Source organism: Puma concolor, chromosome D4 (genome assembly GCF_028749965.1).
Source record: "Puma concolor isolate L17-30 chromosome D4, mPumCon1.1.hap2, whole genome shotgun sequence".
NCBI classification, from domain to species: domain Eukaryota; kingdom Metazoa; phylum Chordata; class Mammalia; order Carnivora; family Felidae; genus Puma; species Puma concolor.
Genome location: NC_141679.1, coordinates 68808632 through 68834631, shown reverse-complemented (window position 1 = coordinate 68834631; position 26000 = coordinate 68808632). Strand labels below are relative to the sequence as shown.

The 26000-nt window shown below is 43.9% G+C and overlaps 1 protein-coding gene and 1 long non-coding RNA gene across 10 annotated transcripts in view; one reads left to right on the top strand and one right to left on the bottom strand.

The window, feature by feature from the left end:
• The window catches only part of ZNF462 (zinc finger protein 462), a 139785-nt gene that overhangs the window by 38561 nt on the left and 75224 nt on the right, over window positions 1-26000 (bottom strand). The gene's annotated exons all lie outside the window — the stretch shown is intronic.
• Window positions 11155-25918, top strand: LOC147574971 (uncharacterized). Of its 2 annotated transcripts, XR_015242926.1 has the most exons (4): window positions 11155-11434; window positions 12265-12443; window positions 20963-21025; window positions 25018-25918. It is a non-coding gene; the product is annotated as an uncharacterized LOC147574971 (long non-coding RNA). The 2 variants fall into 2 exon arrangements; XR_015242925.1 differs by lacking the exon at window positions 25018-25918 and having other exon boundaries at window positions 11162-11434; window positions 20963-21337.

The window sequence follows — 26000 nt, the reverse complement described above, 5'->3', positions numbered from 1 at the left end:
CGGGGCTTCTGGGACAGGATTTCAAACCAGGGAGGGGGTGGGGTTCCAGAAGAAACCTCTTGCCCCTCTCACGTAGCCATGTTCTTGGAGAAACGGAAGATTTCTTCTTGCCATACTCCAGCTCCCACAATGCCAGCCAAACCCAGGTGACTATCAGTTCAAGAGGTTTTGTTTTTTTTTTTCTTGTTTTTTCTCCGGAAATTAGCCAGCACAGAAACGATCACAAAAAACGTAATTTTATAAGGGCAGATGACAAAGGAGTCAACTCTGGGAGTGGAATGAAGCTTTCTTGAATATTCTGATGCTCCCCATATTTGGTCAGCACCCTGTCAGTGCCAGGCTGTGTGCTGGCTCTAGGGACTCAAAGCCAAGGAAGACACAAGGGGCCCCTTTCCAGAGCTCAGGTGTAGCGGGGGAGGGAGCAGAGCTGTTGTGACAACACAGGTCTTCTCCACGTCTTGCAAGCTCACCCCATTGACTGAAGGAACAAAAGAGGCAAAGAGAACAAATGCACAGTAATGGGAGAATTTAACTATTCCAAGATTAAGGGAGACACAAGGAAGAGTAAGAATCAATTGGGCAGTAAATTGTAGGAGCTGCGGAGGACAGCCCCCTTATGCACTGAGCGATCCAAAAAGGAAGCTGTACAGGACGATCAATTCTCAATTTTCTGCAGCTCCACAGAGAGGAAGTGAGTGAAGGTGAAAAAGTCGCAGAAGAATCTTGGTGCCAGCAACGACATTTAATTACATTTGAGCTAGATTCTCATGCAGACTTTGGGAGGCAGGCTCTTTGGTCAGTGCAAACCGAGTACCAGGAGAAAATAAAAGACAAAGGATTTTAGAGAAGCAAACTGTAGAGGGGGTCGGGGGGCAAGTGATTAAATTATATCCATTTGTCTGCAAATATATACTGTACATCAAAATCAACAGGAGACTCCGTTCTGGGGCAGTAGGACTGGGTTCCTGCCCTCAAGCGGCTCCCGGATAGACATGTAAATAACTGTGATTCCGTGCAAAAAATAAACGTCTTCATAGAGGCATCCACAAAGAACTAGTGGAGAAAAAGCAAAATCAGTATGCAGTGACTGATGAAATGTGGGTCTCAGAGAGACGAGGGGAATGTGAAGAGAAACTTGAATGTCCTTTAATAACTAGTATTAGTGTGTTCATTAATGAAATCACCACTAGACATGAAGACGCTGGAATGTTCAATTCACCAACGCTTCCACCTCAAGTCATAAATAGAAATGAAGTAACTACATTCTTATCACCATGAGAAAAAGCGACATGGGGCACCCGAGTGGCTCAGTGGGTTAAACGTCTGACTCTTGGTTTCAGCTCAAGACATGATCTCACGGTTCATGCGATCAAGCCCCGTGTCAGGCTCTGGGCTGACAGTGTGGAGCCCGCTAGGGATTTTCTCTCTCCTTCTCTCTCTCTGCCCCTCCCCAACCTATGCTCTTTCTCTCTCTCTCTCTCTCAAAATAAATAAACTCAAAAAAAAAACTGTAAAAGAGAAAAAAGAAAAACTGACTTAATTCCAACAGGGAAAAGGAACGAAGATCAGAGGATGAGTTTGAACAGAAAAATACGTACACCCAAGAGTGGGGCACACTGCATGAGGGAGAATTTAAAATCTTCTAACATAGCACAGAAAGTTCAAACTAATGCACGAATTGTAGTTTTCTTTAGAAAAGCAGGCGATTGAGCAGCTCAGGTTTGGTACAAAAGGAACCAGAAATAGAATATTACCTGTGGATAATTTAACCACAAATATTGTAAATATCCAAAGTATGGAGGGGGTGTGGGTGGGACCCAAATATGCTGGAAATACAGCCCGCTATTTCCAGCCAAGAAATCACAGAAAATTGGAGAAGGGCACACTAACAATGATGAGGGCAGTTAAAGACCTACTTGAGTGAACAGCCAGGAAACTTTTGGAATGCCATGCAATTTCTACCACCCCACTGCTAATAAACTTGAGCCTGGGGACAAAAATAGTCCAAGTGTGTTCACCTGGGTACTAGTGACCCAGGTATCTGGGTGGGGAGAGAGAACCCTGCTGCGATGGGAAACCCAGCTGAGCTTTGAGTTGATTTGAGTCTTCACCTAAAGCTGAAAAAAAATTCGGACTCCTTAAACCCAACATGCTGAAGACTGACTTCCTCTCTGCCCACACTTCCCTTATGAGCCCTTGCCCACATGTCTGAATGTCAGTGAACAGCTCACCGGTTCGTCCAACTTCATACCGTGAGATTCTTCCTCCAAACTGCCCTGTGGCGACAGCGCTTCAGCCAAGTGCCACGTCCTGGAGACGTGTGTCATACTCGGCTCCAATCGTTTCCCCCTGTAGGTCTTCCCTTCCCATTGTCCACTCAGGTCCTCACAACGTGCGGGCGCAGCTCTCACAGCCTATGTGGTCTTCCTTCCTCTGACGTCTGTTCTAGTTCAGCCTGCGTGCACGTCACAGATCTGTAGCATGCATCACATACGTGGCTACCATAGGAGGATGGCCCTGCGCCCAAAGGCGAAGTCTCGATTCCTTAGTGCGGTACACAGAGCTCTTCAGTTCGGCCCCAGAGCCCGTTTTCAGCCTCACTTCTGGCTAGTTCCCAACTCCTTGCTCATTCTACCTATTTCATCGTTGGGAATCCTTGATCAGGGCTACTAAGTGCTCTTCCTCTTCTTTTTGGCTGGCAAACACCTACCCATCCTTCAAAGCTCAGCTGAAATGTCACCTGTTCTATGACGATGTTCCCCAACCGTCCAGATAGGAATCTGCTCTCCTCTGTGCTTCGTCAACACAGACGCATCTAGATTCCCATCCTGGTCTCATTACACTTTCACGTTCCCCCAGACTTCTTTGTACCTGTTGTATTTGTTCCTGAGCTTGTTCAATTTAATTAGTATTCCTTAACATGATGAAATATGGGTATAAAGTGTCATTTCTATGAAGCTACATTGACTGCTTTGAAAAGACTTGATAAAGTCAAGTTGCTAAAAAAAAAATTTCTGTCAAATTATGTTTTGGCAGGACCAACTATAAAAGATTGAGAACATAAAAATCTAGAAGGACTCTGCTCTAAGACTGTTCCACAAATGTCTAAATTATCACTCCACTTAAAAGAAACTGAATCTGGAACTGGCACATAACACAATGTAGGTGCCTGTGGTTTATGTAAGAGAGGAACTAGGGAACTCCAATCAAAGGACCCAGACTCAAATACATAAGCTTGACCGTATGTCCCAATACTGATGAAGAAATCAATTTCTTAAGTGAAAGTAAAATGCTTAAGGCATTTTAAAAAAGATTCCCTACCTTTAGAACCTTTCAAATGTAACTGAGAAGGTGGCTATTGATTACATCAAATGAGAGTTTCTACTGCTTCAATCTATGTATTTGCCCCCAATTTTACATTAATTTAGAAAATACTTATTGAGAAGCATCTACATGCCAGGCACCTCGAAGCACTTGGGATACATCAGTGAAAAAAAACAAGGGTCCTTATGGAACTTACATTTTAGATCGGCAAGAACGGTACCTCACGTGCTTTTACGGCCACAGAGACTCCTGGTCCTTTCATGAAGAAAGGTGTTTAGGAGAATGTTGCTGGATTGAATTTGTGGACAACTTTCCTAAATCTAGGCCTGTCTGCCTGTCTATCTATCCATCCATCCATCGCCTATCATTTTATGTTAAACAACATGTTGTCAAGATGATACACAGATTCAAAAGTTTACTTATTTAATAATTTTTCTTGAGTTCTATCTGAATCCTTTGGAAACTCCATTTAATCCTTTTGTTTCTCAAGGTACCTGTTGTTTACTTCATGCTACTAACACAGAGCAGAACTTGGCATCCAGAAGGATACCACCAACCACAAATCATCGACGCAACTTTCCAAGCATTTCCTTTGAAGAGTCTCAAAAATGTTCTCTATGGGCCATTCCCAAAGAAAATTGTATTAGAAACTAAGCTATGGAACACAAGCCATTTCAACTCCTTCTGGATAGTGTCTAAAGGGGAACATAAATCTCCAGAGGCAGCCACGTTATTTTATTTCCTTCTTTTGATTACGCCTTGAAAATCTCCAGGCCAAGGACTCCAGCACCTCCTCGTCTTCCATCATCAGTGGAGCTCTCTGGCCTGGATGCACAAGATTATGATACAATGGCCAGGGGGACAATGGGCACTGGATGACTATATATAGGAATTCTGGGCTTGGTTGTCATGGAGGCAAATGGAAAAACAAACGTCTAATCCTGAAAATAAGGTTGAGGCCAAACTTGAAGGAAACACACTTTGAAAACTTCCTGTCATTCTGATGAGTAAAAACAAAACCTTGAAATATGATCAGGGAATAGATGAGAAAACAAACCAAAACAAAACAAAAAATTAGTCTTCAAAATGACAAAAACACAGCAAAAAACAGAGGAGGGGCAACCTTCTCTTCTTGAGACTTAGTGTCCCATCATATTTTAGTTCATTGAAAGGGTCTCTCAAAGGCCTTATTTTACATGAAGCTTCCTGTTCTCTCTCTCTTTGGGGGGAATCCAGGCAAGTCTGATCTCAGACAAAGAAGATTCTCAGACTTGCAGCTCACCGGGCCCTATATTTGGTGACAAAATCATTTGTCTCTCTGTGGTTTTTTTTCAAATGGCATCACCAGCCACCCAGTCAACGAAATCAGAAGAAATCCTTGATTCGTGTCTTTTGTTCTACACGTTCAATGAGTGAGAAGCTCTGTTGGTTTGACCTCCTGAAAAGCACTTACTCTGTGATCCACTCACTGCCCCAACGCCATGGCTTGTTCAGGCCCTTATGGTTGCTGACATGAACTTCCAAAATATGTTCCCATTTTCAAGTTTCTTCTCCTCCTAAGATTCCTTTCTTTTCTAAAAGCAAACGTGACCATGGGATTCACCATGTCTCACAGGAAAAGGTCCAAACTCTGCTGTGGTGCTCCCGGCCTCCTGTACCTCCCCAGACCTACCTCACCCCCCCCACCCACCCTGCTCCCACCCTGCTTGTTGCCAGCCACCCAGAAGGTTCCTAACATTCACTGCAGGCTTTGCTCTCACAGCATCATTCAGTCTTGCAAGGCCTTTCTGCTGCATTTCCGCCTTTTCAACTCACATGATCTTTCAAAACAGAACTCAATTCAAATCTGCCATCACTATAAAGGTCTTCCTTGATCTTTCTAGACATACCTATTAAAATCTCCACTAGGGCTCGTCATGTGGCATTGAAGTTAACTTATTTTACCTCCACCAAACCAGGATCTCTTTCAAAGTAGGATATCCATCCATCCATCCATCCATCCATCCATCTATAATCCGTGCATCTAGCAAGTTCATATCTTAGTTCATCTAGCAAATTCAGAACTTAGCTCATGGCCTGGCCCAAAACAGGTCCTCAATAAATGTGTTACTAAGATCCAAAGAGAGTTCAAACTGAAAAAAGTGTTCTGGAAAACCAGATTTAAAAGGAAAATCCAATTAACCAGATGTCACTCTCTCCTTGCATACTGAGGTGGATAGAGGCTTCCTATTGAAACACTGACCCACTTTTACTGAAGCAAGCCTGGGCCTTTTTAAAATTACCTGAAGAATGGCTTCTGGAACATGTGAGAATTTGAATGGCAAGAAATTCATAATCTCTGCCCATCCCAAGGAGCCAAAGGCATCATTTCTGGTCTTGACCCCAAATCTGCTATTAAGTCTAAACTTTGAAACAGATAATATCAGGATATCCGGGAACCACTTTAGTTGATTCTATATGCAACTCTCTCCTCCCTTTTCTGCACCCACTGATAGGCACAGATGTTTGTAAAATGTGCAGGTGTAACTGGCACCACATATTTAAATACACCGTGACTTTTCTGTAGTCAACCGCTACAGCCATGAAAATGGAGTCCTCTACAATCCACCAGAAGGTATTCGTGGATTACTTTCACACATTTATCACTCCATTCTCACTGTGTAAACTGTTTTACCAATTTTTCTCCATCAGGAACGCACGCTCGTCCCAGGTTATGTAGCGCACAGACGACGCATTTTGCATAAAGACTTGTGGCGGTTCAGCACAGCAGAGATGACTTCATGTTACCCAGCTAGTCAATGGAGAAACAGGAATATAACCTGGGGCTCCTGCATGCCCCAGTTTCGAAAACACGTTCTTTCTCTGCCACAGTCATTAGCAAACATTGTAGGTATTCCTTCTCTACTAAACGTTATTTGTAACTCAAAGTGTGTGTTCTTAAAAACCCTCCTGGAAGCAGGCTGGAAATTTGTAGGGAAATGAATGAATGTGTGGTGAAGGAGGCTTTTTCTAATGTTGTTTTTGGAGGAAACTCTGGGTGGCATCTGCCATTGTTAGTTGAGAAGCTCTTACAATACCAAATGCATAATTCACCTGTGACTCTTTTGAATTGTGTGATGAGGAATTAATGTTTCCTGCTGTTCGTTTAGATGGTATGGATGTCTTTACCACACTGAAAATCCAACGAAAAGCGTGGAGTACAAAAGCCTCTACATCAGTGAGTTGGCCTCAACCACAGAGAGCTTGCTAGCAACTTCGGATGGCATTGAGAGCTCTCGGGCCGTGGGCAAGGCCACAGAGTTTCCTCCTCAAGACCTGCCTGGAGGGAGGATGCCTACTGACTTCAAGGAGTTGGTCACAATGGATGGCTTGCTAGGAACAGTGCCGTGAGCCCGGGCAGGGAGCAACTGTAGAGATTTCTTCAAAGATTAGCTAATCAGGGGGAAAGAACACATCTGAGTATAAGCATATATATTTAGATACGTGTAGAGCTCTAAGAGATGATATGGAAATCAGGTGAGAAAGACAATGGTTTGTCAAGAATAGAATAAGCAGCCACACTTCAAAGCACAGAGTTTTGCTAAAACTGTCCCCCAGCAGCGGGAGTCTCCTAACCAACAAACCCAGTGGGCTTCTTATCCGTTTTTCCTTTTCTTTTCACCTATTCCCAAGCAGTGTAAGAAAATCCTGGCTCTGGGTGAAGCTACGTTTTTAATCACCGCTAAAGCACTAGGTTCTTCCCTGAGGATAGACAGCTCTCCCACCCACACTAAACTCACCCACAGGAATACTTCTCAGTGCTGCTGGGCTCAGCTGTACGGCACAAGCCTCCATGAAGGCAGCGGACAGGTGGGGACATCCAGGTTCACCTTCCACTGTCTCAGCCAGCTCTGTGTCTAACACCTGTCAAGGGCTTCTTACAAGGTCTCTCGCTGATCTTCACCATTACCTTACGGGACGCGAAAAGCAAGGGAGCAGCTGGAGAAGAGGCAACCTCTCCTCTACCCAGAGGTGCACAGAGGCCTCCTTGTAACCCTGTGGAGGTTGGTTACAGGTTAAGCAGACCTCTGCTTCCTCACCTATACAATGAAGACCATAATGCTGGCAGTTCTGGGTGCTGTGCAGAGCAGGCCAGTGTGTGAAGTATAGTGTCCTGGCACACAAAAGAGTGCTTTAAGGGTCTCAGTTCCACAGCAATTACAGTCTACATCACATAATTTTGCACTGAATTGTAAATTGCCTGTTAGCGGTTAGGCAGTGGATTCTATCAATGAAAGAATTTGGTCTCCTTCACTAGACTGCAGAAGGATCGGCACGGGTGTCTCTTACGCTGCTCTAAACAGATGTAACTGACCCTCACCCCAGCTCCAGGCACACGGCAGGAGCTCGGCAGCTAGTTTTTGACTGATTGATTCTGGGCAAAGCCAAGCGCATGGCCACTTCTGGCAACGAGCCCCCAGCTTATCTGGTGGTGGAGATGGCTGCAGTGGGGAGGGGATTGATCGTGGGGCTTGGATTCAGCTCAAAGGCAGGGCTTGACCTGAATAACACCACAGACTCAATGATTCGCCCCATTTTGTTGGCTAACAATGCACACAGCATGGTCACAAATCAACTTGCTGCAAAAAGACTTGTCAGAGCGAATTTCATCTCCCAACTTTAGAGGCTCTCCTAGGGAGAACATGCTGGGGTCGCTTTCCTTTCAAATTTTTTTTAAGCTCACCTCCAGCTTTGAGTAGGTCCTTGGGTACCCAATTCATAGGTGTGGCAATCATCCTCATCATCAATGACCCTCTCCCAAACCATCCCACCTGATGCCACAGGCCCCGTCCTTTACTCCCCTCTCCCTCATTCTCCTTCTCTGCACAGCACTTCGATCTATCATACACATATATGCTGCTTGATGATTTGGTTTTCCCTACCAACTGTGAGGGACCTTGTCTCAAATTTCTCAGCCTGCGTGGATTTTTGGATTTACTTTCATGACTAACGAGAGCATCGAGGCTGGCTTGGGGGCCTGTGGCTCGGCTGAGCCTCGAGTGTTTGATCTGTGCCAAGAGGTAGTCCTGCCATCACACGCCCCGCATCTCAGCCTTCCGAGCGCCATGGCCGGCGCGTGGTACCGTGAACATCAACACTTCTAGATCCATTCACGCAAATAACTTTCTGGGTGCCTGTGGCGTGTGAGGTAATCTGACATACTCTGGGCACCCAAAAATAAAAGGATGGCCTCTGCCTTCAGGAAAGCTGATGGTCTTGGGGGAGATGGAAAGAAAGACCGTTACAGCAGCGTATGATCAGTGCTAGGTCACTGAAGAGAGCTCAAAGATCTGTAAGGAGCACAAAGGAGGCCCCTCAGCCAGACCGGAAGGCTTCTGGAGGAAAGCCAGACTCAAGGCTGGAGGAGGAGGAAACAAGACTCAAGTTTCCAAGGATGAGTCGGAATTAGCCAAGTCAATGGAATAATGAGGAGGAGAGGCAAAAACAGGTGGAGGAGGGCATTCCAGGAAGAAGGGACAGCAAGGCCTGGAGTGTGAGGAGTCTGCCTACGAAGGCAGGGCACTCAGCGTGGCTGTGGGGCTGGGCGCAGCAGTGACGAGAGGTAAGGAATGATCTCAGAGAGAAATGTGAGGCCCAGATAACAACCTGCATGCTGAGCTTGGAATGTACTCTGAAGGCAAAGTAGACAGCCACTGGAGGATGTTAAGCAGGAACCAGGTGAGACAGAGGCTTCACATTTTTAACTTTTCTGTGTCTCTAAATTGCACCCACAGCCCCAACCAAGTCCCTCTCAGATGGGGAAGGTGGCTTGGTACAAACGCATTCCCATGGTGAGAAAAACCAACTAGCAGCACATTCCTTCTTGCTGAGAGAATCTCAGCAGCAGCCTGGGATTCTATACTTCGTTTTGTTAAGTAGAAAACACCTACGTAGTGTCTTTTCTGCTCTGGATTTTACCAGCAGGTTGGAAGTGTTCATCTGAAATTCAGTTCCTACTGTTTCTACCGAATGCACCACACTTACATCTGGAATAGATTATGGCCCTACCTACGGGAGAGATAGAGAGAAACTCAATAGGCTACCTTTTCTGCTCCCTACCAACCCTTCACGTGCAAAAATATAACAAGGAAGCACAGGAAACCAAGTGATATGTCCACATGCTGGCAAACACGATAAATGTGTGGGTGTCAGCCAAGATCCTGTGGTCGGTTTTCCAAATACAGGGTCTTAGCAACATCCAAAAGGTTTCTAGATCTATATTTTACCCCTAAATTTTAATAGCCAGGTGCCAACACAATACTTTCTTGCATTCATTTAGATTCAACTCAATGGTCAAAAATATGATTTTGTAAAGTGATCAAATATTCTTCTGGATTTCTCGGCTTTATATAAATGGTTTGTTTGTTCATAACATGATAGCTGTTAACATAAAATTTAACAAATTAAATAAAATTTAATTAAATGCATTAATTTATTAAAATAAAATTTAAGAAAACATTTATATAAAGCTAACAAAGGTTGCTTGTTATGACTAACCAACAACATGGTTATTGTCGTTTACGATAGGTATTTGCAGATACACAGATCATTGGATCTCGTATTTCCAGAGCTCTGGGGTCGTTAGGGGAGATTACTACAGCACGTACTACAAATGAGTTAGCCCCCAAAGAAAAGAGCAAATGCCCAAGGGCATTTCCATCTGTTGTCAACAGAGTGGCTGGAAGACAACAGGGTTCTGCAGTAAGGAAAAAAAAAAATGAAAGCTACATTTACTGCTTTAAACTGTTTAACGACTATCTACAGGACACGACTAAATTTCATTTTACATTTATAGGACATCTACTCTAGGAAGAAAATGGCCTTATGCCAGATGTTTAGAAAATAAAGATGAGCAGGACAAAAAGCCTGTCCCTAATGAGCTCCTTTTCTGGTAATATCATGGAGTTGGTGGCATGGACCACACATGTCCCCAAGAGAGGTAGGCCACAGCACCAGAGGACTCTGGAGGAGGAAGAGCTGCCCCATCAGGGACACCATGAAAAGCATCATAAAAGTGAAGGAATTTGCCCACAATGCTGAAGGACAAGTCGGGTGGGGACATGTGGGAACAGAGGCTGGAAGGGGTGGCTGGGGACAGGCATGGACAATGTTGAGGGTGGGAATTTTTTTTAAACAGGCTATGTAGAGCTGTTAAAGATTTTGGAGTAGGAGAATAAAGCACATGATTGAGTGCATGGTGTAGGTGAATGGAGGAGTTTACAAGGGGAGGGGGACGGGATGGCTTGGGTAAGGAGAGGGAGTGGGAAGGAGGGGTGAGAGGAAGGAAGGAGGCAGGAGACAACAGGACTTTGTGGACAGCTTAGTGGCTGATGGATCATGGGCCAGGAAGACCTGAAGACGCAGACAGGTCCGGCTGGCTACCATGAGCCCTGGCACAGGGTCAAGTCTGGGTAGAAGGTAAAGGGTTCCCTTTCAGAACTTTTGAGATGAAGGCTGTGTGAGGAGAGAGCAAGAAGCAGATGGAAAAGAGGGTCTGGAACTGAACCTGAAAGGTTAGGGCGGGAGGTGGGGGATTTTGGCCGCATCATTTAAAAAGTGAGTTAATTCCCTGTGTGTGCAAAGGGGGAGCAGCGAGGACCAGACCAAGAGGACCGAGGACCAGACCAAGGTCTGTGTGTTGGCAGCTGGGGGAAAAGAGGCGAAAACACAGTAAAAACAAGGTACTACCAGCGCGGCCAGAGGAGAGCCTGAAACAGACAGCAGGTCCCAAAGCACGGGAGGAGAATTTCCCCGGGAGGAAGGTCAGCAGTTTTAAATGCCACGGACAAAAAAAGAAGGATGAGGCAGGAGCAAGAGGCCATGGACTTGTTTGTCTGGAGTCGTCGTCAACCTATGTCATTACCATGGTAGGGGCCAGAGTCACAAAGGCCAGGCATTCCGGACGGGGAGAGGGAAGAGAAGGTAGCAGGTGTGAACAAGGAAGGACAGACTCTTTCCCAGAGAAAATGTCACTCGAGTTAGCCAACATGAGGTCCCTGACGAGACAGTGGTTTTAGTGAAATGCTGAAGGTAGAACGTGGATTCCATAAATTTAAGAATAAAGTGGCGAGTAAGTATAAATTGAGAATATTGGTTCTTCCAAGAGATTTGGAGGCTAAGACTGCAATTGCAGGATCAAATTGCAGAAGGTCATACACAAGAATGATTTTCTTATTTCAATCAAGGAGCACTTTCCTGGGGCTCACAAAAGCTCCCCCTTTCAGACTCTCCAAGGGGAAAGTAATACATCTAAGAATTGAGGTTTAGGGAAATGGCGTGACATAGCTGACAGAGCTCTGGAATCAGATCGACATGCATCCCTGACCCCAGTCTGCCAGGTGGCGACCATGATCTTCCTTAGGCCTTTTTTCCTCCTTCCGAAAACAGGAGGGAGCTGGTGATAAAAGTTCCTGTCTCGTGGGATTGTCATATGGACGAAATGAAATGAGGTGTTTGTAAAGTACTCACTCAATCAATAGACATGCAGTAAATTATAGTTATCATTAATTAAAGCTATGTACTGATTAGGGCCGGTAATTGTGATGTCTGACACTGGGACTTATCAGTGCATTTCACCAGCCCATTAGAGCATCAAGTGCTAAGGACTTTCTTGTGTGGATGGATTCGATTAAGCCCCAAAGTTCAAATAAATTTAGATCAACAGGACTCCAGATTAAACACCACGTTCCAAACACTGAGTTATTTTAGACTCCTAAAGAAGCAGCTCCTGCTGTAAAGAAATTTCATTCAGTTTCTAAGGCTAAACATGATTTTTTTTTTCCTGTTTTACTGTTAAAAAATCCTCATCTATCCTCATCTATTTGTGAGGACAAATGATTCTAAATTGACAAGAAATCTACTTCTATTTTACTACCTTAATAATACCTAATATTCTTACAGCAACTTAAAATATGAAAGCATTTCCATATGTTGTCTCATTTGATCCTTGAAATAACCCCACAAAGGAGGCATCATCATTATTTTACACACGAGAAACAGGCTCGGAGAAGGTAAATGGTTTACCTTAGCACACTCAGCAGAGATGGAAATGGATAGGACCTTCGCCAAAGGCTGCACAGGTGGGTGTCTCATGGCCCACAGTGTGGGTGGGTTTCTGGATTGGGACCTATAGTGGCTCTCAAGCCAGACCTCAAACTGAGGGGCCCAACACCCCAGGGCAAACTGTTATTAAGGAGGGTCTATACACAGAAATGGTTTCCAAAAGATCAATTGCCCCTAATTTTCAGAAGCTCAAGTTGCTTTGCTCAGTTAAAATGAACCCAGTGATGGGGCACCTGGGTGGCTCAGTTGGGTGAGCATCAAACTTTGGCTCAGGTCATGATCTCACGGTTTGTGGGTTCAAGCCCCCTGTCAGGCTCTGTGCTGACAGCGTGGGGCCTGGAGTCTGCTTCTGATTCTGTCTCTCCCTCTCTCTCTGCCCCTCCCCCACTTGCAGTCTGCCTCCTCCTCTCTCAAAAATAAAGAAACACTAAAAAAAAATTATTTTTGTTTTAAACTTTTTTATTACATTTATTTATTTTTGAGAGACAGAGTGAGACAAAGTGAGAGTGGGGGAGGGGCAGAGAGAGGGAGGGAGACACAGAACCGGAAGCAGGATCCAGGCTCTGAGCTGTCAACACAGAGCCCGACCTGGAGCTCGAACCCACAAACTGTGAGATCATGACCTGAGCCGAAGTCGGATGCCTAAGTGACTGAACCACCCAGGCGCCACCCCCCCCCCCCCAATTTTTTTTAAATCAACCCAGCGAGGGGCACCTGGGTGCCAGTTGGTTAAGCGTCCGACTTCGGTTCAGGTCATGATCTCGCGGTCCGTGAGTTTGAGCCCCGCGTCGGGCTCTGTGCTGACAGTTTGGAGCCTGGAGCCTACTTCAGGTTCTGTCTCTCTCTCTCTCTCTGCCCCTTTCCCCACTCGCGCCCTGTCTCTCTGTCTCTCAAAAATAAACATTAAAAAGTTTTTTTAAATGAAGCCAGTGATACAGAGAAGAGTCCCGCCCAATGCCAGTACTGCAGCACACCTCCTAAATTCCACTGAAAATAAACGGTTACGAGCTGGGAAAGAGGTTCTGTGGAACATCTGGACGTTTCCTGAGTGTGAATGCCTGAGGGAAGCCATGGCCACCAGAATCCCCAGGCAGAACTTGGGACAGGCTTGACGTGTCATCAAATGTCGCGGACCCGTTGGTATCGTTAACCCTCATGGCCCTTCCAGACACCAGAAGCCCAGAGGCTCAAGAGCTGCTCCCCCTGGTCTGCCAAGAAGGGTCTGGTCCCGTGTCCCTTAGCACTTCTCAACTTTATATGGCTTTATGTGGCCAGCTCAAGTAGAGTCACCTCCTTTTATTGGGATTCTGATGATTACCATGAAAACCACCAATTTGCCTGGTATGGTAGTTTTCAAAACTTCTTTCTCGTACATGGTTTTTTCTTTTGCCTTCTCTCAATTTAGAAAATGGCCAATAATTGGATGTTGTTATGTAAGTGATGAAATCACTGTATTCTACTCGTGAAACCAAAATTGCTTTGTATGTTAACTAACTAGGATTTAAACTTAAAAAAAGAAAATGGTCAATAAATACATAAATAAATAAAATCTTAATTAAGCCTGCCCTTGACCCTCACAGAGCTATCAGACCTCCATCCCATAGTTCTGAAACTCATTGCTGCTATGACAACACAAAACAGGTGAACATCTATGTTCTTAACATTCTTCCCTAGGCATAACTGTGATCTGGATAATATCCCAGAAAATTAGAAGAGGGAGAAATATAGTGAAAAGTACTATAAAGCTTTTTGTTACGCTATAGGGATAGAGGCGCGTAAAAATAATGTTATAGAAAAAGTATAAGGAGAAAAAAATAAATCCATCTTTTACACTGAATTTAATGTTTTAAAGAGTTAGGTTATCCAGTATTCCACCATGTAGGTAACATAACAAAAATGCAAAAATATACTGTAATGTACTAGCAAAAATGATTCTCTTTTATTATTAACATAATAGTATGTAGGACTTACCACTCTCACCGTGTCAGTCGGGAATTTTACTGATACTTCACTGCCTTTGATTTAGTTATCACAATGGTCTCTTCTAATGGACACGTTGGTGGCGTTACTCTTGGTGCGTGCAAGGTAGAAGTGCATTTCTTCATCTTCCCCTCTCTGTATTCCTAATTAAGAACTTCCCCGTGGGCAAAATTTTAGACAACCAAAAAACAGAGTAACAGTAAAATCACAATGCACAAGTATAATCATTTGTGACTGGCATGGCTATTACCCACATAGCTGCTCCCGCCATTTGTCCACTATTAGCTTTGGGGCAGGCAAGACAGACTGAAGCTATTTGCAACTTCCAGCACAGTGGTTGTGACTCCATTCCGGTCTCTTTTACTCAAGAGAAACACTTGGAATACTTACAGGTAAATTGGCGTTGTAAAGGGATAAGTCTGAATAAGCTCAAATTTATTCTTGAAAATAAATCAGATTTGTGGTTAACAAAGATAACCTTGAAAACACATCGGAAAAGCCTAGGATTGGAGCCAGGAAGAATGGCTAACATCAGAGGAAGTGGAGTGAGGGCTCTTCAGGGTTGGGGTCTGACAAACTGGACACCAGAGGAGGACAAGGGAGTTCGAGACACAGGATGCTGAAGAAACCCCCCTGAAATGGCTAACTTCCCAGGGCCTGGTTTGGGTAGAGAGGTCAGAGAGAACTAAGCGTTTGAGATGCTGGAGGTGAAGCACTGTGTAATGGTAAATTCAGCCACAGGGGAATGGTGGTTGAAGCTTAATCACCAAGGAGGTAAGTCTCCCTACCTGAAGAGATCAACTATTTGTCGGGTCATTATCATCAAGTCTTAGTATATTGGAATTCCAGAGCACGATGGTCATGGCTGGAGTAAGAAGGGAAGCTGTGAACCTGGCCCAGAGTTCACTGAGGAAAGAAAAAGAACATTCCAGAAGGTGAGGAGAAAGAAATAAGCAGAGAGCAGGCATTCGAAAAGGGACCATTAAATGAAAGAAACACATACTCTCACGAGGTGGCAGAGAGTAAGGTATATGTTCACTCTTCTTGGCCACTTAGAGGAAAGAGATTAGTCACTTTGGTTGAATAAAGTTGAAAGGGATATGGCGCTGTCAGTAGGGAGAAGGCCAAAGTTAGTTAACTGGCAGAGACAGGTTGACCAAGGAAATGTGCAGCAGTGTAGGACAGCATAGCATGGTACACATGAAGCCCGATTCCACTGGCTTTTTCCAAACATTATGTGGCACAGCTGAGCTCAGCCACTAAAATTCCCAGGCTTTTCCACATATAGACTATTGTTCTGTCGGTTCCCCTCGTGTGTGGTTCCTTCTGCGGCCCTAATTCAAACCAACAAATATTTATTGAATGGCCTGCCAAACTGCCAGGGCTCTGAAACAGTCCTTGACCTCAGAGAGCACACAGTTTAGCTGGGGAGACAGATGCGATAAGCGACAATTATAAGAATATTTGGCAAGTCTAGTACTGGAAGTGAATACGAGGGTCAGAAGCTACCCGGCATATTTTATATTTATCACCTAGCAAAATCTCATTATAGCTCATACTCAGAACAGTCTAGACAGTCTGCAATCTTGATTTTGTCATTTAACTTATGGACAACTTGCCAATATTTCAAATGTTTTAAGCCTTAGGCAGTAGGAAAAAAAAAACTTTACTTAAGAAATTTCTTAGGCAATGGACCAGCCTTAAAATTAACACAATTAGTGGATTTTTGACTGACAAAACCACAAAGGTCTTATCTAATTCTGAGAATCCCAACCTAAACACATCCCCCCCCCATACATAATGGAAACATTTATAAGTACACAATATTTATTTTATGAAGGGGAATCATTTTTGTTTGTTTTGAGATACAGACCCTCGTATTTTAAAATATCAAGAGTCAAGCAATAATAGAACTTATCAAGTGAGAGGAAAAACATGAAAAAAACTGGTTTGTATATTATGGTCCGTATGTTTATATGCATAGAACCTATGTTTATATGCATAGAACAAACACTAGAGGACTCTACGGCAAACTGTTAATAGAGATTAATTCAGGTACTGAAACAAAAAGGCTGGCATTAAGGCTAGTATTTTACGTTATGTATTGCCACGAAGCTATTCCTTAATTTTGAGTAGGTGTTACTTTTGTAATCAAAACGAATAATCTATGCAGGCATTTTTTTAAACTATACTTTTTCAATGTTTATTTTTGAAAGCGAGGGAGGGAGGGGGTGAGAGGGAGGGAGAGAGACAGAGACAGAGAATGAATGAGTGGGGGAGGGGCAGAGAGCAAGGGGCACAGAGGATCCAAAGCAGGCTCTGTGCTGACAGCAGAGAACTTCATACGGGGCTCCAACTAATGAACCATGAGATCATGACCTAGGCCGAAGTCAGACGCTTAACCGACTGAGCCACCCAGCTGCCTCAATCTACAGTAGGCATCTGAAAAGAGAACTAATATTCATGAGTATTTCTTTTGTTTTAAAGTGTAATTTTTTTTTAAATGTTTATTTATTTTTGAGACAGAGAGAGACAGAGCATGAACGGGGGAGGGTCAGAGAGAGAGGGAGACATAGAATCCGAAGCAGGCTCCAGGCTCTGAGCTGTCAGCACAGAGCCCGACGCGGGGCTCAAACTCACGGACCGTGAGATCATGGCCTGAGCCGAAGTCGGATGCTTAACCAACTGAGCCACCCAGGCACCCCTATTCATAAGTATTGCTAATCCACATTCATTCTCAAAGACTACAGATGCTAGCTGATTTTCCCTCTAGTTCAAAAGTACCCTCCTGCTTCCAAAGGAGCCAGAGCCCTTGCTGCTGTTGCTACTGGTCTTCCCTGTTCAGCCTGCATCTTTATTTATTTATTTATTTTTAATTTTTTTCATGTTTATTTATTTTTGACAGAGAGAGAGAGAGAGAGACAGAGCATGAGCGGGGGAGGGGCAGAGAGAGAGGGAGACACAGAATCGGAAGCAGGCTCCAGGCTCTGAGCTGTCAGCACAGAGCCCGACGCAGGGCTTGAACTCACAGACCGTGAGATCATGACCTGAGCCGAAGTCGATCACTCAACCGACTGAGCCACCCAGGCGCCCCCAGCCTGCATCTTTAATTTAAAGACCTCTTCCTGGTACTAAGTACCACTGTAGTTTGGCTCTACCTCTCCTCACCTCACCAACTGCCTTCTCAGGAACATACACCCTCCATTCTAGCCAGCCTGGTCTCTTTGTGTCCTAGGATCCCTCCTTCTGTAGGTTTCCTCACTTCTGATACTCTTCCCACCTTGAATGGACTGCCTCCTACCTGGGTAAAACTCATGTATCCTTCAAGGCCCAGCCTGAGCCCTACCTCTTCCAAGAAGCCCTCTATGACCTTTCCATTTCTTCTCTCCATGGCTAGAATCCAAATGCACCATTTCCAACTTCATTCTATTCTGCGCTTCTAACTGAATGCTATCTGTATATCCAACAATTTAAGCTCTAAATATCAGTCAATAATAAAAACTTGCCTCTAGTTTCTTTTGGAAGATTTCAGGGTCTCCAAACATAGAAGAGGCTGTTGGATCTTAGCCACTCTGGATCATGTGTGGATGTGCATTTCTGCTACAAGACTCCCATGAGATGACACAAAGATTAAGGGCACAAGCGTTTTAGGACTCCTGGACTCACCATTTCACTCCTCTGTGTCTTAGTTTCCTTTTCTATACAATGAGACTAATAATTTGTACCTCTGATTCATCAGGCACATTAAATCAGATGACAAATTTGAGGCAATCAGCAGCATTTAAAGAACAAAAATCATGATTATCACTTAGAAACTAAACAAGAGACATGTAGAACCCTTTATCGCAAAACCAGAATGAATGACTTTCAAACTGGTCAAGGAGGAAAAAATAGCCAGCGATGCTTAAAAGCAAAGGACTAGATTAAGGGGTTCTTTAGAAGGCCCTGATGCTGGACTAGCTATCACTGTCGCCTTGGTGGAGGGCTCACAGTGCATGAAAATAAAAGATGACATAAGGAGAGTGGCTTGCATGAGTCATCTAAGAATATTCTGTGTCCCTGAGGAAGCTGAAGAACCTAACCCTTGAATGACATCTAGAAGAGCAGTATACTGGTAAGTAAAACCTTAGCTGGGCCCTGTACTCAAGTTCATGACTCTGAAACTGTTTGCAAAGTAAAAAGCCCCTATAACAGGAAGTTATCCCTTCCTGGGCACAGACTACAAGGGACTGAATTCAGCAAAAAGCAAGCAGACCCTCCTACCTGAACCTCTCACGTCACTTTGGCCATTACTTACCTTGCCATTTTTATTTAACCACCACCACTGGGATTTTTTCCACAGGATAGTGTTTAGGATGATGAATGAGTCAAGAAAATGTGTGTATCATCTGCACATGCTTTCCTGGGCTGTACCATCAAAACTCATACAATTTATTTTTAAAAATAACTAATAGTTGTTTCTAAAAGATTATTTCTAGCATCTTCTTCCCATCTGTACACAGGGAAAAAAAACATTCTTTTTCACGTACTCCTCTTGCTCAGGACATACCTTCTGCTGGATCCAGCAAGGCTGTCCTAGGATCTCTACCTCTGAATCATGGCTCATTCTTGCTGGTTCCCCCAAATCCAATACCCTTCCCTTCTGCTTGAGTAAAATCCTCTCGTGCAGAACAATATTTGAAAGACAGGAGAGGGCCTATAGAATCACAAGTCTCAAGAAGAGTTTGAAGGATTCTATATCAAATATAATTGGGCTAAAATATCTAGCTCCAGTTCCAGGGAAAGAAAAATTGACGCAGGCAATGAGAAGACCAGGAAAATTCTTTCTTTCCAAAAAAGACCAAGGTGAGTGGTGTTAGATGATTGGATCAACGGCAGAACATATTTTCTGCCAAAGAATAAAGCAGATATCTATTTTCTTTTAGTTACTTCCCACAATGTAAGTTCTAGGAGACTTAAGGTAATATCTAAGCCAACCACCAAAAGATGCAAAAATCAGATGTGGAATTATGCAGCAAACTCCAGCGTTGCTAGGAACTACCTCCGAATGAGTTCAGTAGTATATGCTTACATTTCTGATGAACAAATGTTTTTCTTGGCATGAGAAGAGGGAGATGGGTTAGTTGACTAAGTTCCCAGGACACAGAAAGCTTACACTTGAAATGTTCTTTAATCCTTGGCACATGAAACTGTGGCTAATTCAAAAAGTCACAGAAATCTCAGGCAGGTGGGTTCTCTGGGAAGGGTCTTTCACATGATACTCAACTTCGGGGTGGTGGTGATTCTGGAGGTTTCGAATTTGCCACTGACACCAAGTTCTAACAGCTTCACGTCCAAAGATTGCTGGGCGTGCAACAGAAGATACAGAATCATCTGTACCACTGCACCACTGAAGCTGCAAACCTCTAAATCTTTCTAGTAGAAATGCCATTCTTCATCAGAAGCATTAAAATAAACTCTAGATCATGTTTTAATGTAGAAAGTCTGATGTCAAAAAGGGAAGGTTAGTATTCTCTGGTCAGATAATTTTGTGACCAGCAGAACCTATTAAAAATTACGGTCAAGCCATTAAAATTATGCCTTGTATCCCATGTGCTAGAAATGGTGTAAATCTTTATGCTTCAGAATTATTCACTCTAGAGTCTCCATTTCATTATTGTCATTTTTAAAGAAACCACCTCTTCTTTCTTTCACCCCAAGAGAAATCTGATTGCAATTGGAACCTGTGTGGAAGGTCTGATGCCCTAGCAACTAATTGGATCCTCTTAAAGGTTGAATTTTATGTCTGACCTATTTAGAAATCTGAAAAGCTTCTCTTTGAAAAGCAGGCATCTCAGATCTTAATTTTTAAGTGTCAGGTATTGCCGCAGTCAAGGTTAAATGAGTTGATAGCTTGGCGCTAGACTCAACATAATTCTTAGAGAAGATTTTCTTTTAAGCTTAAATGTAATTCACGGGCTAATATTTAAAAAAATTCTATCTAATGCCCTACATTTCACATATGAAATAAAGAATATATTTAGGTCAAGTTACGTTTTAGGTGGCATCTAGGACTAGTCCACGTTAAATATAAAGGTTATAATGATATTTATTAAAGACTGGATTAATTTCATGGGTATTGCTGTAATCCCCACTCTCCTCCCCCAGTTACCTAGGGCAGAGGTCAGCGACACACTGCCCAGAAGCCAAATCTGGGCCTTCCCTGTTTTTGTACATAAAGTTTTATTGGGACACATCCAAGTCCATTTACTTACACAGTGTTTATGGTTATATGGCTCACAAAGCTGGAAATATTTTCTATCTGGCCTTTTCCAGAAAAAGTTTGCCCATCCCTGGCTTATCTATAAATTACCCAGTATAAGTATCATAAAAAGCATCTCTTCTAACCAATACATTGTGTTAAAATCCTGGCGGGTAAAATTTGGGGGTAGAATAGAAGATGTTATTGACCCAGGAGTTCTGTTGGTCAGTTTCATTCTACAGCTTCTCTGGATTTGGATTTCACTGCAACTAAACACGATTTTGTTTTGCTTTGTTTTTTTGTTTTTTTTCAAAGATACGGAGAACAAGCCAGCCGCCTCCAGGGTCAACGACTGTGTACATTTGGCTCTGCTACCAGGTGACCACACTAATAACGTCACACCTCTCCAGCTCTACTACACTTGCTGTGTCCTTCTGAGAGTTAGAAAGGCTTATACTGTGTTTCAACCTTCGGCTTCCCACCTCTAGAGAAGGTGTGGTTATACAGGGAACAATGACCTGTTTAAAACACTTCATCAAGGTAGATTTTTTCCTCTCCCAGAATATATCAGAAAAATCTCTGTTAAAGCGGTCTCTGAGGGTTCATCTTTACGAGATTTGCCTCTTGAACTTTACTCTTAAATGGGAATGAAATAAATATACCCCCCTAAATTTGGTTCTGTGGGGTTACTTAGACATAAGGGACTCAATATAAATTAACTGAATTGAAAATTGTGATGTCTCCAAGAAACCGCTGGTCATTCAAAAGAAGTATTCAATATGTACTTATACCTAACTGTCCCCATTAGAAACCAGGGGACAGAACCAACAGCATACCCATGAGTGCAACAGAGCACTGAGGAAATCATCAATAGAAGAGTTACCAGAGTAGGGGCGCCTGGGTGGCTCAGTCGGTTGAGTGCCCAACTTGGGCTCAGGTCATGATTTCGTGGTTCACGAGTTCGAGCCCCACGTCAGTCTCTGTGCTGACAGCTCAGAGCCTGGAGCCTGCTTCGGATTCTGTGTCTCCGTCTCTCTCTGCCCCTCCCCTGCCTGTGTTTGCTCTCTCTCTCTCTCTCTCTCTCAAAAATAAACATTAAAAAAACATTAAAAAATGTTTATAATTAAAAAAAAAAAGAATAGAAAAGCCAACTGAAAAGTTCTAACAGAAAAATCTTCTAACAGAAAAAAAAAATCACAAAGCTCCTTACAACATTTTTCTGCTAATTCCTAACAGCATATAGACTTCCCCATTGGGCAGACTGTATCGAGACCCACACTGTAAAGAGAAAAAGGTAGCATGACCAAAAGTTCATGGTGTTTTCCCTAGGTTGACTGAAGAACTATATTATCCTCATTCACCTTATTTATTTTGTACCTGGTCTTATTGTCTTTTTTTTTTTTTTTAATTTTTTTTTTTCAACGTTTATTTATTTTTGGGACAGAGAGAGACAGAGCATGAACGGGGGAGGGGCAGAGAGAGAGGGAGACACAGAATTGGAAACAGGCTCCAGGCTCTGAGCCATCAGCCCAGAGCCTGACGCGGGGCTCGAACTCACGGACTGCGAGATCGTGACCTGGCTGAAGTCGGACGCTTAACCGACTGCGCCACCCAGGCGCCCCACCTGGTCTTATTGTCTTAATTTTTGTTTTAAACACATCACAGTGGCTATTCCTAAAGTCGGCAGTTCCACACAGCGTATCTGGGTAGACAGAAGAAACAAAATAATCTGTTCTTTCGGGAAAATTCAAGGGAGGAGAACAAGGAAATGTCACCACTGGCCTGACTTACAAAGCATATAGCTCAGCTTTAAATGACATGGCCACTGCCCATGTATCGCACAGCTTCTGAGACCCAAACGAATCTCCTAACTAAACTCTGCTATGCTAGTTTCTTTGTGATTTTATAGAAGTGCGTATCTATGTACTTTTCTGTACTGAATGCAGAGACTTGGAAAAAGCGTGATAAAACCAGTCCTATATTTTATAAGGCAGAAGGAACCCAGTAAACACAAACACAGAATGCACTTCCTTTTGTTGACAACCTTATGATTTCCCCTTAATGCATTGTTTAGAATAGCAATTATGTGTCATTTCCCATTATCCTACACACAGAACCACCGTTGCTTTTCCTTGCTTTTCCTTCCAACAACTGATCGCAGAGAATATAGAAAGGATTCTTGTGCTGGTGAAACATGTCAAGACTGACAGCCCAGAGCCCAAGAGCCCTGTTTATGTACAGAACCGGTGTGTGGCCAGGCAGCTGGGTGAAGCCTCCCCTCCACCTTCTCTCAGATCCCCTCCCTCCCTCCCTCCCTCCGGGCTGGGAGGGAAAGCAGCTTTGGAAGAACCTTCTTTTCTCAGCCTGTTTCCTCTTGCCAGAGAAGACTGGCTCGCTCTCAAGACTGCAAGCATTTGACCACTGCAAATAACAGTGAGCATGTCAACTAGTTTTATTCACATCCCTCGCTAGGGAATTGGAAAGCCAAGGACACACTGGTGATTTCCCTGGTTTTATGGATCTCTACTCCCCCCAGGCCTGCAACACATTTTCGGTGCCTGTGTTCACAATGTCCTGGCATCTGCAGTGTGGGAAACCCGAACTGAGAGCCAACAGCCCCACAGCTTCTCCCTATTAAAATGTGCAATTGGATTTCACATGCGTGTTTCAAACACCATTCAAGGCATGATTTACAGGCTACTGTCTAGCCCCACAGCTGTTTTTTCATGCCCCAGACTTAGTCGTTTCTAGGAATCCACCACTCAGCCCCCTAGCAAATAGTCACCCCAGTCTCAAACCTCTTTGGTCATTCCTGGCCATCCAAAACTAGGCAAGACCCACGGCAACAGTTCAAGACAGTATTTATTAAACGAATAAACTATTACTCTTTCCATGGAGTTACTCGCTCATGAGAATAGCCCATTTGATGTCTTCTTTCTGTTTACCCGCCTTCTAATCAAGCTTTTTTTTTAAATCAAATTAAACTAATCATCGCTGACCCATTGATAAAGGTTATTTATATACATTAAAAATGGTGTAGGTCCAATGACTTCTGTGTGGGCCTCACTACAGAGCTGCCACCAAGGGCTTTCACGGTCGCTGTGTTCTTTCTACAGAAGGGAAAAGAAAACACTTTTATATATTGCAAATTATCTTCCTGTGCTCGAATAAAGACAGACTCTCTGTGTTCAGCAGAAAGTTAATATCCTACCATCATGTTTCTGCAACCACCCACCCCAAGGTCCTGACCTCATCTTCCAAGAATCTGAAATCACTCCCCAAAAAGGTTAGACCTCAGGCTTAGGGTTATGGTTGGTTCAAAACCATGCTGACAGTCTCCTCTATATGTTTGGTCTTAAGCTGTCAGAGGACCAGAATCGTTCTGTGTTCATTTATGCTTCTTCCGTGCCCAGTGCAGCTTCTTGGCAGAGTAAGGTCTCGGGTACAGTGAGGGATCTGTGGGATTCCCTTGCCCTGTGACTGAGGCCCACCTTTCAAGGGAGGAGGACAAAGGGGAAAAAAAGGTGTGCTATTGAGACAAAGGTCCCAGGAAAAGCCCTTGCTGGAAATGGGGTGTGGACGGATCAATTTCACCCAAATGGCTCCGCAGGTATAGCATCCATTTCAGATGAACACACTTAATTAAAAATCATGTTAATAAATATCCTACAATTTGCGTCCAATGATATTTTGCCCCTTGTTGTAGCGTACCAATCTCTTCCGATGAAGAGAATCTCAAGGTCCTATTTCACATGTGCTCCCTGCCTCATCCCCCGCCCCCCACCGCCAGTTCTGAGACTCCAAGTTTTCCAAGAAAACAACAACAATATGCACCAGACTTCCTCCTATACTTTAAACTAATACACAGCAATTGAGAAGATTCACTTTATTACAAGCCACAGTCATAATAACAAAGCCTATCCTTGTTAAACCAAAGTCCTTTAAGACAGGAATACTGGTAAGGAGCACTTGTGTTTAACACAGCATTTGATGACTGAAAAGGCGAGGCCACCAAGTTCCCTAACTCAATAAAGGCAGCTCTAGTCTCGGAACTCCCCTGCCCTTCTCCTTCCACAACTGTCTTTCTGCAGACCTCACGAAGGAAGATTATTCGTTGACTCTTTTGATAATCTGATAATCAGACCACGTTGACATGTTGGGCTGTCAGATCTGCAGGTTACCTGAAGAGACTATCTTTTTAAACCTTTAGATAACTCCAAATTCATACTTCTTAGACATGGCCCCAAAGGCCAAAAGTGCAATGAAAGGATGAAAATCACAGCAATGAAATGACCATTTATTAAATACCCACCATGTGTCAGATGTGCTGGGCGTTTAATGCGTGTGCCTTTTCTCCTTAATCTCTCAAGATAATCAGCGGAGGGAGTATCGTTATCCGATTCTATGTGCATGCAGAAGACTGCCCGGGAAAATACAACTGGCATTGAGAGAAGTCAGACTCGAAGCCAAGCCTTTGTTGCAAAGAGCCCATGAGCTTTCCTTCCAGTCCCACTAAGCTCCTCCCAAGAATGAAACAGTAGACCTTGGGAACAGTTCATTCCCAGACTGGGAGGAACCCGAGCTGGTAGTAGATGTCTGGTTACTGGAGGGGCTGCAAAGGGGATTCGAGCACGAGAGGCAGGGAAGGAGCAGCTCTCGGGTCTTCCACATCCCTGAGAATCTGCATGCTTCCTGCTGTCCTAAGCACCTGATTCCGCGGTCACCTGAGGTAAGCCGAACGACCAAAACGCCTCTGTTTTTCTTGGTCTGGTCAAAACAATAAACCAGCCTTTTGCTCCACCCACACCCTACAGCTTTGGGTACGCGGCCAGTGAGGAGAGTCCTCCATGGCTTCCTGTATTTCTTCTGAAGCTCCAAGCCTGGGCAGTTAGACCCTCCTCCCAACTGCTACTTCCTTAACATCCTCTGGCTCTAAGAAATCACATTACCCCCAAATTATCTTGTGACGGAATCAGACATACCTGCCCCATCCACTCCCCCTTCCCTCTCCTCCTCTGTTTCCTGTAGAGCGGAGAGGGGCACCCAGACATACTTCATGGGTTTTGTTTTTGTTTTTGCTCTTTGAAACAAGACGGGACATAAGTAAGTAACTAAGTAAACAATGAAATAAGTCTGCCTGGCGTCCTATCCACTTTCTTGCTTGCAACCACACGGAAGACTCCAACGCTAGTCCATCCACACAGGCAACGCTCGCGTGAGTCTAGACTGACATTTATGCCGCAGCACCAGACACCCACCGAGGGCACGTCACCTTCCCACTCCAATTTCTCTACGGTTTCAACCTTTCCACATTTCTTCCTTCACTTGAACCGTCAGGTTTTTGCATACGATT